The sequence below is a fragment of the Mustela putorius genome, unplaced genomic scaffold (assembly GCF_011764305.1).
Source record: "Mustela putorius furo isolate JIRA1106 unplaced genomic scaffold, ASM1176430v1.1 tig00001012_pilon_pilon_pilon, whole genome shotgun sequence".
NCBI classification, from domain to species: Eukaryota; Metazoa; Chordata; class Mammalia; order Carnivora; family Mustelidae; genus Mustela; species Mustela putorius.
This window is the reverse complement of record NW_025421531.1, coordinates 3467022-3477135: the sequence shown is the minus strand read 5'-3', so window position 1 is coordinate 3477135 and position 10114 is coordinate 3467022. Positions and strand designations below refer to the sequence as shown.

Here is a 10114-nt window from a genome sequence, read left to right as displayed (position 1 = left end):
CCAGCTGAGCTCACAAGGCCTCCACCAGAATCCCCAGGCCCTGGCAGATTTTCGTTGCCCCCCTCGGCCACTTAAGGTGGCCGGTGGGTCCGGGCTGAGCTGGGCTCAGGGCGGGCAGCCCGGAGGCCTCCCGATGCCAAACCTGATTCTCCTTTGTTGACAGTTCGCGGAGGAGGCAGTCCGGGCGGGCGGGGGCGGGGGCAGGGGGCTGGCGGGCGCGGCGGTGCCAGCGGCGGGCGCGGCCCCGGCCCGGCGGGCGCGGCCGGCAGGGAGGGGGTTAACGCGCGCGGCCTCTATGATAATGAGCTGCATGGTAATATAGGGAGGCCGGCGCTGAGGACTCAGCCGCCGCCGCCGCCGCCGCCGCCACCGCGGGAGCCAGAGCTGCCGGGCGCAGCGGCGTCCGCGCCAGACTGGAGCGGGAGGGTGGCCGAGCGCAGTTGCTGGGAATTTGTCAGCCTGAGGGCGAGCGTTCGGGAGACAGACCCCGCGAGCTGGGGAGCGGCGGGGAGCGCGGGCGCAGGAGCAAGCCGAGCCAGCCCCGAAATAGATCTAGAAAGCCAGGTTCCCGGAGGAAATGGGACTGTGACCGAACCAGGGAGCTAGAAGGGAAGGAAGCGCCGGGCTTGCTGATGTCAGAGGAGCCCGGAAAGTCGCGCTGGAAAAATCCTAAGACAGCCGGGGCTCTGCTGCTTCCCCAGGAGAGACACCGCCAGCCACCCCCACACGCCCCCTCGGCGCCTCCGGGTTCCCCCCGCGAGCCGGCGACAGCGCGCGGCGGGGCTGCTGCGGGGCGACGGGGGACTGAGGGGCGCGCGGACCGGAGACCGAGGGGCCACTTCAGGAATACAGATAAGTGGCTGGCGGCTGGACGTGGATTTTAATGAATTTGGACTCCATGTGGATTTGGTCGTCCCCGTGATTGCGAGCTGCGGGCAGCGAGAGGGGCAGCGCGCCGCCCTCGGCAGCCGGCGGCCGAGGCGGACCATCCGGGAGCGGAAAGACAGACCGACGTCGCCGAGCTGGGTAAGCGGCGCCTGGGGCCGGCGCTCCGAGTAGCCGGCGCCCTCCGCCCTGTCCCCGAGCGCGCGCCCCTGCCGCGGCCGTTGCTACCGCGCCCGCCTGGTTGGGGTCCCGGCTCCGGGCCCGGGGGCTCGGCTGCGGCGCTCGATTCCCCGCGCGGGCTCGGCCACTTTCGCGGGCCAGAACGCGGCGTGCGCGCGGGTGCTGGCGGACTCGGAGCCGCCGCCTCCCGTCCGGGGGTTCCCGGCCGGCCGCCGGCTCCTGGCGGGGAGGGCGCTCCGCGGCGCGTCCCCGCCGCGCACCTGCTGGCACTCTGCGGCTTTGGGGAGCACGGAGGCGGCGGGGCTGTCCCAAGAGCTGGCGCCCAAAGCGGGCCTCGCCTGCAAGAGTGAGGGAGCCGGAGGCCACTGTGGCCAGCGCTGGATTCGGAGGCGTTCACTCTGGTGCCACAGTCCCTGGCGGCCGCTGCTTGTTCCTTCGGATCAGGGGACTTGGGAATGGAAGGGAAATGCATCATCCGCGCGGGGTCCCTGAGGCTCAGGGAGCGATTTCAAGGCACTGAGAAGGGATAAGTGCTCCATGACCCTCTCTGTGCTCCCTCGTGGTAGAGCACCCATTAGCACCGTTCTTTGGTTAGAGCAGCACGAGAGAGTTGGGGGCTGAAGTAGGAGGTTGCCCAGGGTCCGAAAAGCTCCTAATAAACCATTTGAAAATATTTCCCTCCATGTGTTCCTTCTTGCCCCACCCCGCAAGTGATGGAGGGATCTTAGAACATTCTAGCTCTTTTAATCCATCCCACAGGTAGTCTCTGTAAATATTAATCCTGGTCTGGATGAGCAGAGAGTCACTAGAAATTGACATTCCAGGTCCGTGACAAATTTCCACCTGTTTGGCATGACCCTTGCCCTAGGAGGAGCTGCCTGCTTAGACTCAACTCTGAGTGATTATGGGGGGGGGGGGGGGGGTGGTGGATAAAGGGCTTGGGAGTTCTAGGTCCCTTAAGAGTCTAGGAATGAGAGCCCCATGAACCCGGCAGTGGAATCTGATCTGGTCTCCCATAGGAAAGGAAGAGCCTAGGGTGACAGTTACATACTAATAGTGTCTATGAAAGGGACATAGGGACAGGACCAGTTTGAGAAAGGGGGCTGCCAGCTGTAGCTTGTGGCAGTGGTTTAGGGCTCTAGCATCTCAGAGGAACCCACAAAAATGTGGGGATCCATTCATTCTCTTCCTGTTATTTACAAGGACGGTGGACAAGGTTCGTGAGACTCCGACTAAGATGGGTATCTGGGCCAGGCTGGATGTTTTAAGAGTAGGAGTCAAGTTCAGCCGTGCCCTCCTCAACACAGAAGCGGGCTCCTGTCTTGTTGGGCTTCTTTCCCAGACCTTGAAACTTCATTCTTCCCTCTGGGTAGGCTCTGAGTTCTGGGGCCTTCAACAGAGTGACAGAGCTCTGGAAGAGATAGCTCTGGCTGGAGGAATTCAACTATTCCTAAATGAAATGCACAACTTTTGTGCAGTCACCCCAGAAAGCTCCTGGCGTTGCTAGCTGCCCTCTCCCTTCTGACCTCCCAGCAAGAGAGGAGAATTCATTAACTTCCCCTCTCCTCACACAGCACCATTTGAACTAATTACCTGTGATCTCTCCTCCTTGGCCTAGGGGGTGGGAATGGGGGTGGGGGGCATGTGGACTGAGAGGAGAGGGTAGGGAACCAAGGAAACTGAGACAAATCTGTCAAGATACCCTAGTGAGGTGGTTTTTTCTTTTCCTTTTCCACCTGGCATTTCCCCCTTTCTCGCCGACCCTTCCTCATCCCAGAACTTGCCTCCTGCGTCACCTGGAAGAGCCTTTCCCTCTCAGGGACCCGCTGATAAAGGGAGGGCAATGCAGGCTGCCCTCTCTTGCTCCCTCACTGTCCTCAGCAAATTGCATTAAAATGGGGCAAATTGGCTTGCAAAGCAGTTAAATGGAAATGACATTTGGAACAATGTGCAGTGGGGATACGGGGGGTAAAGTAAAAGTACCAGAAGGTCTCCTCTGTCCAGGGGTCATGAGTCTGGCAGGAGAATCCCCTCCTGGCCCTTCTCTTTAGCAGGACAGGAGGATCAGGATGCCCCACAGTCTGGAGCAGGGCAGAGGGGCTGGTTGTCCTTCCAACCCAAGTCCACATGAGCAAACGATGTCCATACCCCACCCCCCCGCAAAGAAACCATACCCTTACAAGGTTGGTGACTCACCTTTCAGAGCTGGCCTGAGTACCTATCCCTGTCCCCAAAGAGCTGGGGAGCACCCTCCCTCCCCCCACATGCTTGCCCATCAGAAGCTGCAGGTGTAGTAATTGTATGATGAGTTCCCCATCAGGTATACTGGAGTTTATCCTTCAAAGGTGGTGGAAAAGAAAACCCTCAAAGAACAGCTCCTTCTCCACTAGGCCCCTTTCCCATTTGTGAATACTTCTGATGATTCCGTTAATCTCTATTTCCCGGGCGTGATACCAGAAGGCGCCGGAGCAGGAGGGGATCCAGGGCCACAGTTAAATATACAAGGCGCCAGCTGGCAGCAGCGGAAGCCCCCCCACCCTGTTCAGGTACTATGGAATATTTACGTGGCTGGAGCTGTCACTGTTTGGGGGTTTATAGTCTCTAACCCGCCTCCTCTTCTACAGCTGCCTCCCCAAGATACAACGTTTGTTGTGGGGGGAGGCGGTTCCTGTCCCCAGCAGCAAAGTACCCCCCCCCCCCCCAGCTGTCTCTCCGCATTGCCACACAGCTGTCTCCACACACGCACACAGACTGGGGCCCGATATACTTCTGTCCATCATGGCAAATGGAGAGGTAAGGCGTTCCAAGCCAAGCCAAAGCCCCTACCCCCACCCCCACCCCCCATCCCAATCGTAAAGAGCCCAGAGCATTGTTTTACAGTCTGTTAACTACAAATAATTCCGGACTGTCCGCAGGGAAACTGGTGGAAACAGGCTTGGGGGTGCTGTCGCCCTACTGTTCCTCTGCACTCCCCCATCACCACCGCCCTCACCCAGGGGCAGTCTGTTATCAATTCATTATATGTGAACATTCTCTTTCTCCCCTTCACATATGCTCAGCTCCAACAATGATGAATGGAACCGATTCCCTTATGGGAAACAGTTTTTTCACTTAGTTACAAAGATTTCATGCCTGATTAGAGTAAATGAAGGCTGGGTGTGCGTCCACTTCTTTTTTGGTCATTTCTAAAGGTGAGCCCTGCGGAGACAGAGAAAGGCAGTTCTTCCTGGGGTCAAACGGCTGGTCCCAAGGCGCCCTGGGAGGGATAGATGGTAAGAACGGGACACCTCTTTTCCCCTCGGCTTAGCCCTCCGGCTCTCCGGGCCCCCATTCCCTGGCACTGGGGCATATGGAACCTCTTTATCTAGCTCCACACTGTTCCATCTGGAATTCGAGGGCAGAAATAGAGGCGAGAAAGTTCTTTGTTGGGGAGCAGGGTCCCTACTGGGCAAGAGTGTAAAGGAAGAGGAGGAGGGGAGGGTGAGAGCTAAACCGAGAGAGAGGGCTTAGGCCTGAGCAGTGCAGAAGTTCCCTGATCCTGCAGTTGGTTAACCATTAACCCCCTGCCCTGCCTTGGCCAGATCTCCTGCTTAGGGGGGAAAGGATCTGTCTCAGAAACCCAGAAGCCCAGCAGGTGTTCCCTGCGGGGGGGGGGGGGGTTCCCCCCCAAACCAGCCCCACTCCGGACAGCTCAGTAAAACACTTCTGTATCTCCTCCTTGCTCCAGCCAGAGGCTCAGTCCTGGCCCCCACGCACCCTCCCCGCTCTTCCCTGGCAGGGGCACCCCCTTCCCCCCAGCCCCCGCCAGCTGTCCCTTCACCCATGCATTGCCCGATGCTTCATGTCAGCATGCCTCTCAGTGACCAGGAAGCAGGGGGGCTGGTGGGGAGAATTGATTGAGGGAAGCAGGCTGGTTCCACTCAAGACCCCAAGCTCAGGTTCAACAATGTTTCAAACATATGTATCAACCCAGATGGCCCAAGGTTTGCTTGGGGCACAGAGGAAGGGAGAGTTCTGTCCAAGTTCCCTTCTCCAGAACAGTGGATTGTCCTAGTGCTTCTGTGATCCGGCTGGCAAGTCCTCATATAGGCTCTCTGAGAGTGGGTCCTTTGATCCCAGGTCATGTCAGAGCATTTCCAGTTCATCAGACCTGGCGTCTGGAACTTCAGAAGTTTAAAAAAAAAAAAAAAAGCCAGCAGATGAACCAAGCAGGCAGACCAACAAGGTGCAGGAGCAAAGGCACATGTGGAAAGCCCGAGTCCAGATGGAGAAACAGTCACAGACACACAGAGAAGCAGGGTGACGGCAAAGGAAGATAAGGACGGAGAGACCGACAGTGTAAGCGGGGCACAAAGAGCTGAGAGCAAACACCGAAAGAAGTGGGAAAGAACAGAGTAGGCAGAAGGGAGCTCTGCTCAGTCTTCCCAGGCGAGAGGAGGCTCCATCTGGGCTGCAGTGGGAAGCTGAAGTAGCAGGTTATCTCCACTAGAGGGCGCTCTTGAAAACCAGGCTTGGCCCTAAACAGTGGTTTTTGTGCTTTTTTTTTTTTTTTTTTTTTTTTTGAGAAGAAAGAAATAGATATATTAGGAACTCTCAGCTGTCACTACCCAGAGACTACAGCTGGCAAACTGGCAGGGTCCTATTGCCAGTGGGACCTCCGGGCCGCCGTCTGGGAAAGGCGTCGGCGGATTTAAGTGGGGGTGCCCCAGCCGGCCCCCGACAGGGTGCATCTGGGGGTGGGCCCTGGGGAAGGGGCTGCCCTCTCGAGTTAGCAGGCAGTGCAGTCCGCTGGCCTGCCCGCCAAGAGGTTCTGGCCTTTCTTTATCAGCAGCGGAAGTTCTTGGCCCAAGCCCAAGGTGCCTTCACATCATGCCCCCCCCCCACCCCCTTCCAGCTCCCTAAATGTGGATTTTTAAGATCTTCCCAGGTGAGGTGGCAAAACTGCTCCTGAGGTGACTCTTTTGGAAACAGTTTTCAGGAACCAAACACATGTCAACGTTGCCTCGCTGATTTCATCTTCATCTTCATCTTCTCTGTGGGAGCCTTTCTCTGAATCATAATCCCCCCCCCCCTTCATTTCAGCAGAAGACGGTTTGGAGAGGGAACAGAGTCCCGAGGCTTTTCTCATCTTAGGAGATAATAACCGTCTAACAGGGGTCTGGAAAAAGATGGACGTCTGGGGACGGGCAGGGGACCAGAGACCCACATCTTTTCAGCTCTTGATACCAGCCTCTGATGCCGCATCTCCGCTTCCCTTCAGCTCCTGTTTACCTGGGGTCAAGCGGAGGGAAAGAAGGGAGGAAAGAAAAAAGAAAAAAGAAAAACAGGATCAATGTGTCAGGTTATGAAAATTTAATCCTGCTTTTCCTTGGCTAAAATTCCTTTCAGTGTGAGAGATAAAAGGCAGTGGAGTTGCCCTCGGAAAGTTCAACTTGTCTTTGAGAAGGAAGGGGGGGAGGGATCCTGGGGCTCAGCGTGAGCAGCCCATGAAGGAACCTCTTTCCTCCGTGCCCCCCACAACAACATTCTCTCTGAAGCTGAGAGAGACACAGAGAGAGAGAGAGAGGACAAAAGTGCCTCCAGTGCTTGTCTACGCGGTCAAGGGGCTCACCCCAGGCTTTCTCCTCCTGCCTTTAAGCACCCTCCCTTCCTTAGTGGCTTGCTTGGGTTTGCAGGGGGTGGAAGAGGGGAAGAGGGAGGACCCCAGGACATCCCCCCCAACTTTACCCTTGGTATATGGATCAGTACGCCACCTGTCCTGCCCTTGCATTGAACCAAATAGTAAGACACCAAAAGCAGAGACTGGAATCCATTTTCATGTAAACAATTAGAACTCAGTCACTTACTTGTACGGTGCTGGCGATGGAGTCGCACCAAAACAAAGATGAAAAAGTAAGAGCTGCTCCCTCCGAGAAATAGTAAGCTTCGGGGAAGGGGGTATTACCTAAGCCAAGCAGCCTCCAAGGAAACCTTATTACACGGCAGGATGGAGTTAACGGTGAGCTAGGGGGACCGGGAAGGTGAAGGCACAGAAGCTCCTGGAAACTTTGGCTCTGGTCAGTAGAAGGTGGAGATTTCCAGGAGAGAGACTCACATGCCTGACAACTTCAGCTGACTGTCAGGAACGACTGCCTCACATTGTCCCATTCCTCAGCTTCTCAGAACTACCCCCCGATTCCCCTCGTTCTCTGGGGTTTTCAGCAGACCCCCGTGTCCTTGTTCTCTGTTACTCAACTTCCGAGAGCAAGAGTGCCATGGCCCACACTCCCGAGGGCTTTCCATTCTGCATTCTATGCAAATTGTATCCCTTTCCGGTCCTGGCTGCGAGATGCCCACGTGGTTCATCAGGAAATGTTATTACTCATCTGTGTTCACATTTCAGGGTCCAGAATCCTCCTTTTAACTCACCCACTCGTACCTGAATGAACCCATGAAGTGGATCAGACCCGAGAGAAAAAGAAATCAGATTTTACCCCTACCCCTTTGTCTGGGCAGACGAGCCAAGTCCACCAGCCAACTTTGCCCTGTTTCTTACTTTGAAGAAGGGACCAATCTCTTTTTTAGGTTTCTGTCCAGAAAGAAGGCAGGAAGGATGAATGAAAAAGGAGGTTGAAATGAGGAAGATTTCAACTCAATGGAAAAACTCTATCCAATCCTATAGTGGAAGACCATACTCTTAAAATGGCCACATAAGATCTGGGGTGGGCAGACCCTGCCTTGGGACAGATGGGACAAGGGGGAATGCTTGGGCTTCAAGAGGTCTTTAATCTATGCTTATGTATGTGTAAATATATGTGGATCTGTATGTGTATGTGATACATACGTGTGTGTATGTGTATGAAGAAAGAAGGTTATGATCCCTCCCCTCATATGCACGGAAGCACTGGGCTCTAGGGTCTCTCTAGGGTCTGGGGCCTCTTCCTGTCCTCATTTTGTGCTTTCAGCTCGGGTCGTAGAATGCGGGCTTCAGAGAAGGCGCTAACCCAGCACCTGCCCATGTCCCAAAGTGGTCGGCCACTCACTCTTGGGGCCAACGAGAAATCTAGGGACAAGACGGGCTCAGAATGTCAGGGAAGCCCTGGCTTTATCACTGCTCCACAACTCTGGACAAACTGTGGAACTTCTCTGAGCAGGAGGCAGAGCAGAGGCTCCCCCCATTAAGAGAGAGGGGGGGAAGTTCAGGAGGAGAGGAAAGAGGTAAAAAATCCCTGCGCTCCCTGTAAGGCAGGGGGACCAGAGAGCAGACAGAAGTGGCAAGAGGGGATGTTGCTGCTTTGAAGTGGTTTCCTGCTTTATAAAAGCGAAAGGCCTCGGCTGGGCTGGGTAAATATTACGTTGGCCTCTGACCTCTGGCCTCCCATGACTGCTCCCCAGGCTTACCCTTTTTTTTTTTTTTTTCTTCTGAGCAACAGAGATACCTGAGGGAGAAGAACTTACTTTCTCCACTGTCCTCAGCAGGAGCCTTGGTCAAGGCCAGATGGGAAGACCACTCCCTCCCTGTCCCCAGACACAAGAGCCCTCTCTTGGGCCAGTAAGCTCTACCTGCTCTCCACACGCGCCATGCTGGCCGTTGGTGGTGCGTTCCCAGAGAGAGGAGGTCAGACTGGCCCGCGCACCCTATGCCTTCCTGCCAAGTCCTTTGACATTCTGCGGAATGAAAACCCATAACACTGGGGTTTCTCTTAGGCAAATACTCCTCTGAGTTTTATCCAGAAATGAATACAGTTCAAGTCCACCACCCCATTCTGAGGGACACCCCCCTCCCCCACCATCAGGGTGTGGAGGCCTTCAGCTTCCTGCACCAGAGGACCTAGCTGTGAGACACTTGGGGGGAATGATGTGAATTACCTGTGGTGCTGGGAAGCCACACCTGGCACCCTTGTGTAGGAGGTTTGGAACCCCTGAGAAGGGTGTTGAAACAGATGGCCAGGAAGAGTCTGGTATCAGAAAAAGGTCCTAATGCCCAGGAACAAAGGGCCTTCCGTCACACTTGTCACTCTTCCTCTTCCTAAAAGATTTCTCACTTGCCCACTGGGGCTCATCCACCATTTGCTTTCTGATCACAGGAGCGGGGCAAGAGGGAGCCCTCGCTAAGAGAGGTGGCTCCTGCCCCTTATCCTGTAATCAGTTTGTCCATCTGTACAGTGGAAATGAAAGCTTTGCATGACTACTCAAGGACCCTCACTGCCCTTTGTTTTTGGAAGCAGGCATAGGAAAACAGGGGATTTGGAAAAATGACAATTGTTGCAAATGTGCAAAACTATTCTAAAATTTAGAGCAGGAATAAAGCCAGGCTAGGGACATTTTCCTCCTCTCTCTCTCTCTCTCCCTCTCTCCCTCTCTGAATTTGTTTGGAACTTTCTGAGAAAATAAGATTCTACTTGAAGGAAATCTGTATGCTAAAGGTTCTTCTATAGAAAAATAGGTAAAAGTCTCAGTGGAGATTCGGTTTCCTCAGGAAACCGAGAGGAAAGGCAGTAGTGATCCTGTCACTGAGGCCACATGCATGGCTCATGGGTAAATTTAACGAGTGTGGCTGGAATTTGAATTCTGAACGTGCTACCCTTAGGGTTTTGGTGGCTTTGGCTTTAAGGATCGAGATGACTGGATGACTGCTACTGTTCTAGAACCGGTAAGCTGGCATATTTCTGGGAGTCCACCTCCCATGGCAAAAGGGGCAGATCTCATGGGCCCCTCTGGCTGCCTGCCTGCGGGAAGGCTTGTGTCTCTCCTACAGAGAGAGCGCTTCTCAGAGCGTGAGTACTTGTGAGGCAGATTTGGCATGAAGGGCATTGACAGGAGCTGGGTCCCAGAGCCCAGGCTGGACCCTAGGCCTCCGGGGTTAGACCCTTGGCCAGCGCTGATCACTGGACACAACAGGAGGATGACTGGTGAGATGCATCAGCTGTCATCTCTCTGCCCAAGAAGCCCCCTGCCCTCCCATCCAGCTGAGGCACAAGGAGCCTTGTCCCTTGTGGGAAGCGTAGAACCCCAGAAAATTGTTCTGGAAGGGGCGAGTCCTGGGCACTGACAGCCCTGTCCAAGAGCC

The 10114-nt window shown here is 55.2% G+C and overlaps 1 protein-coding gene across 1 annotated transcript in view; it reads left to right on the top strand.

Annotated features, from left to right (window-relative positions):
• The first annotated feature begins 328 nt into the window (after window positions 1-328).
• Window positions 329-10114, top strand: part of PLXNA2 (plexin A2) — a 212265-nt gene continuing 202479 nt past the window's right edge. The window contains exon 1 of the mRNA XM_004775277.2: window positions 329-1026. The gene's annotated coding sequence lies outside the window, so the exon portion shown is untranslated. The remainder of the gene's footprint in view (window positions 1027-10114) is intronic.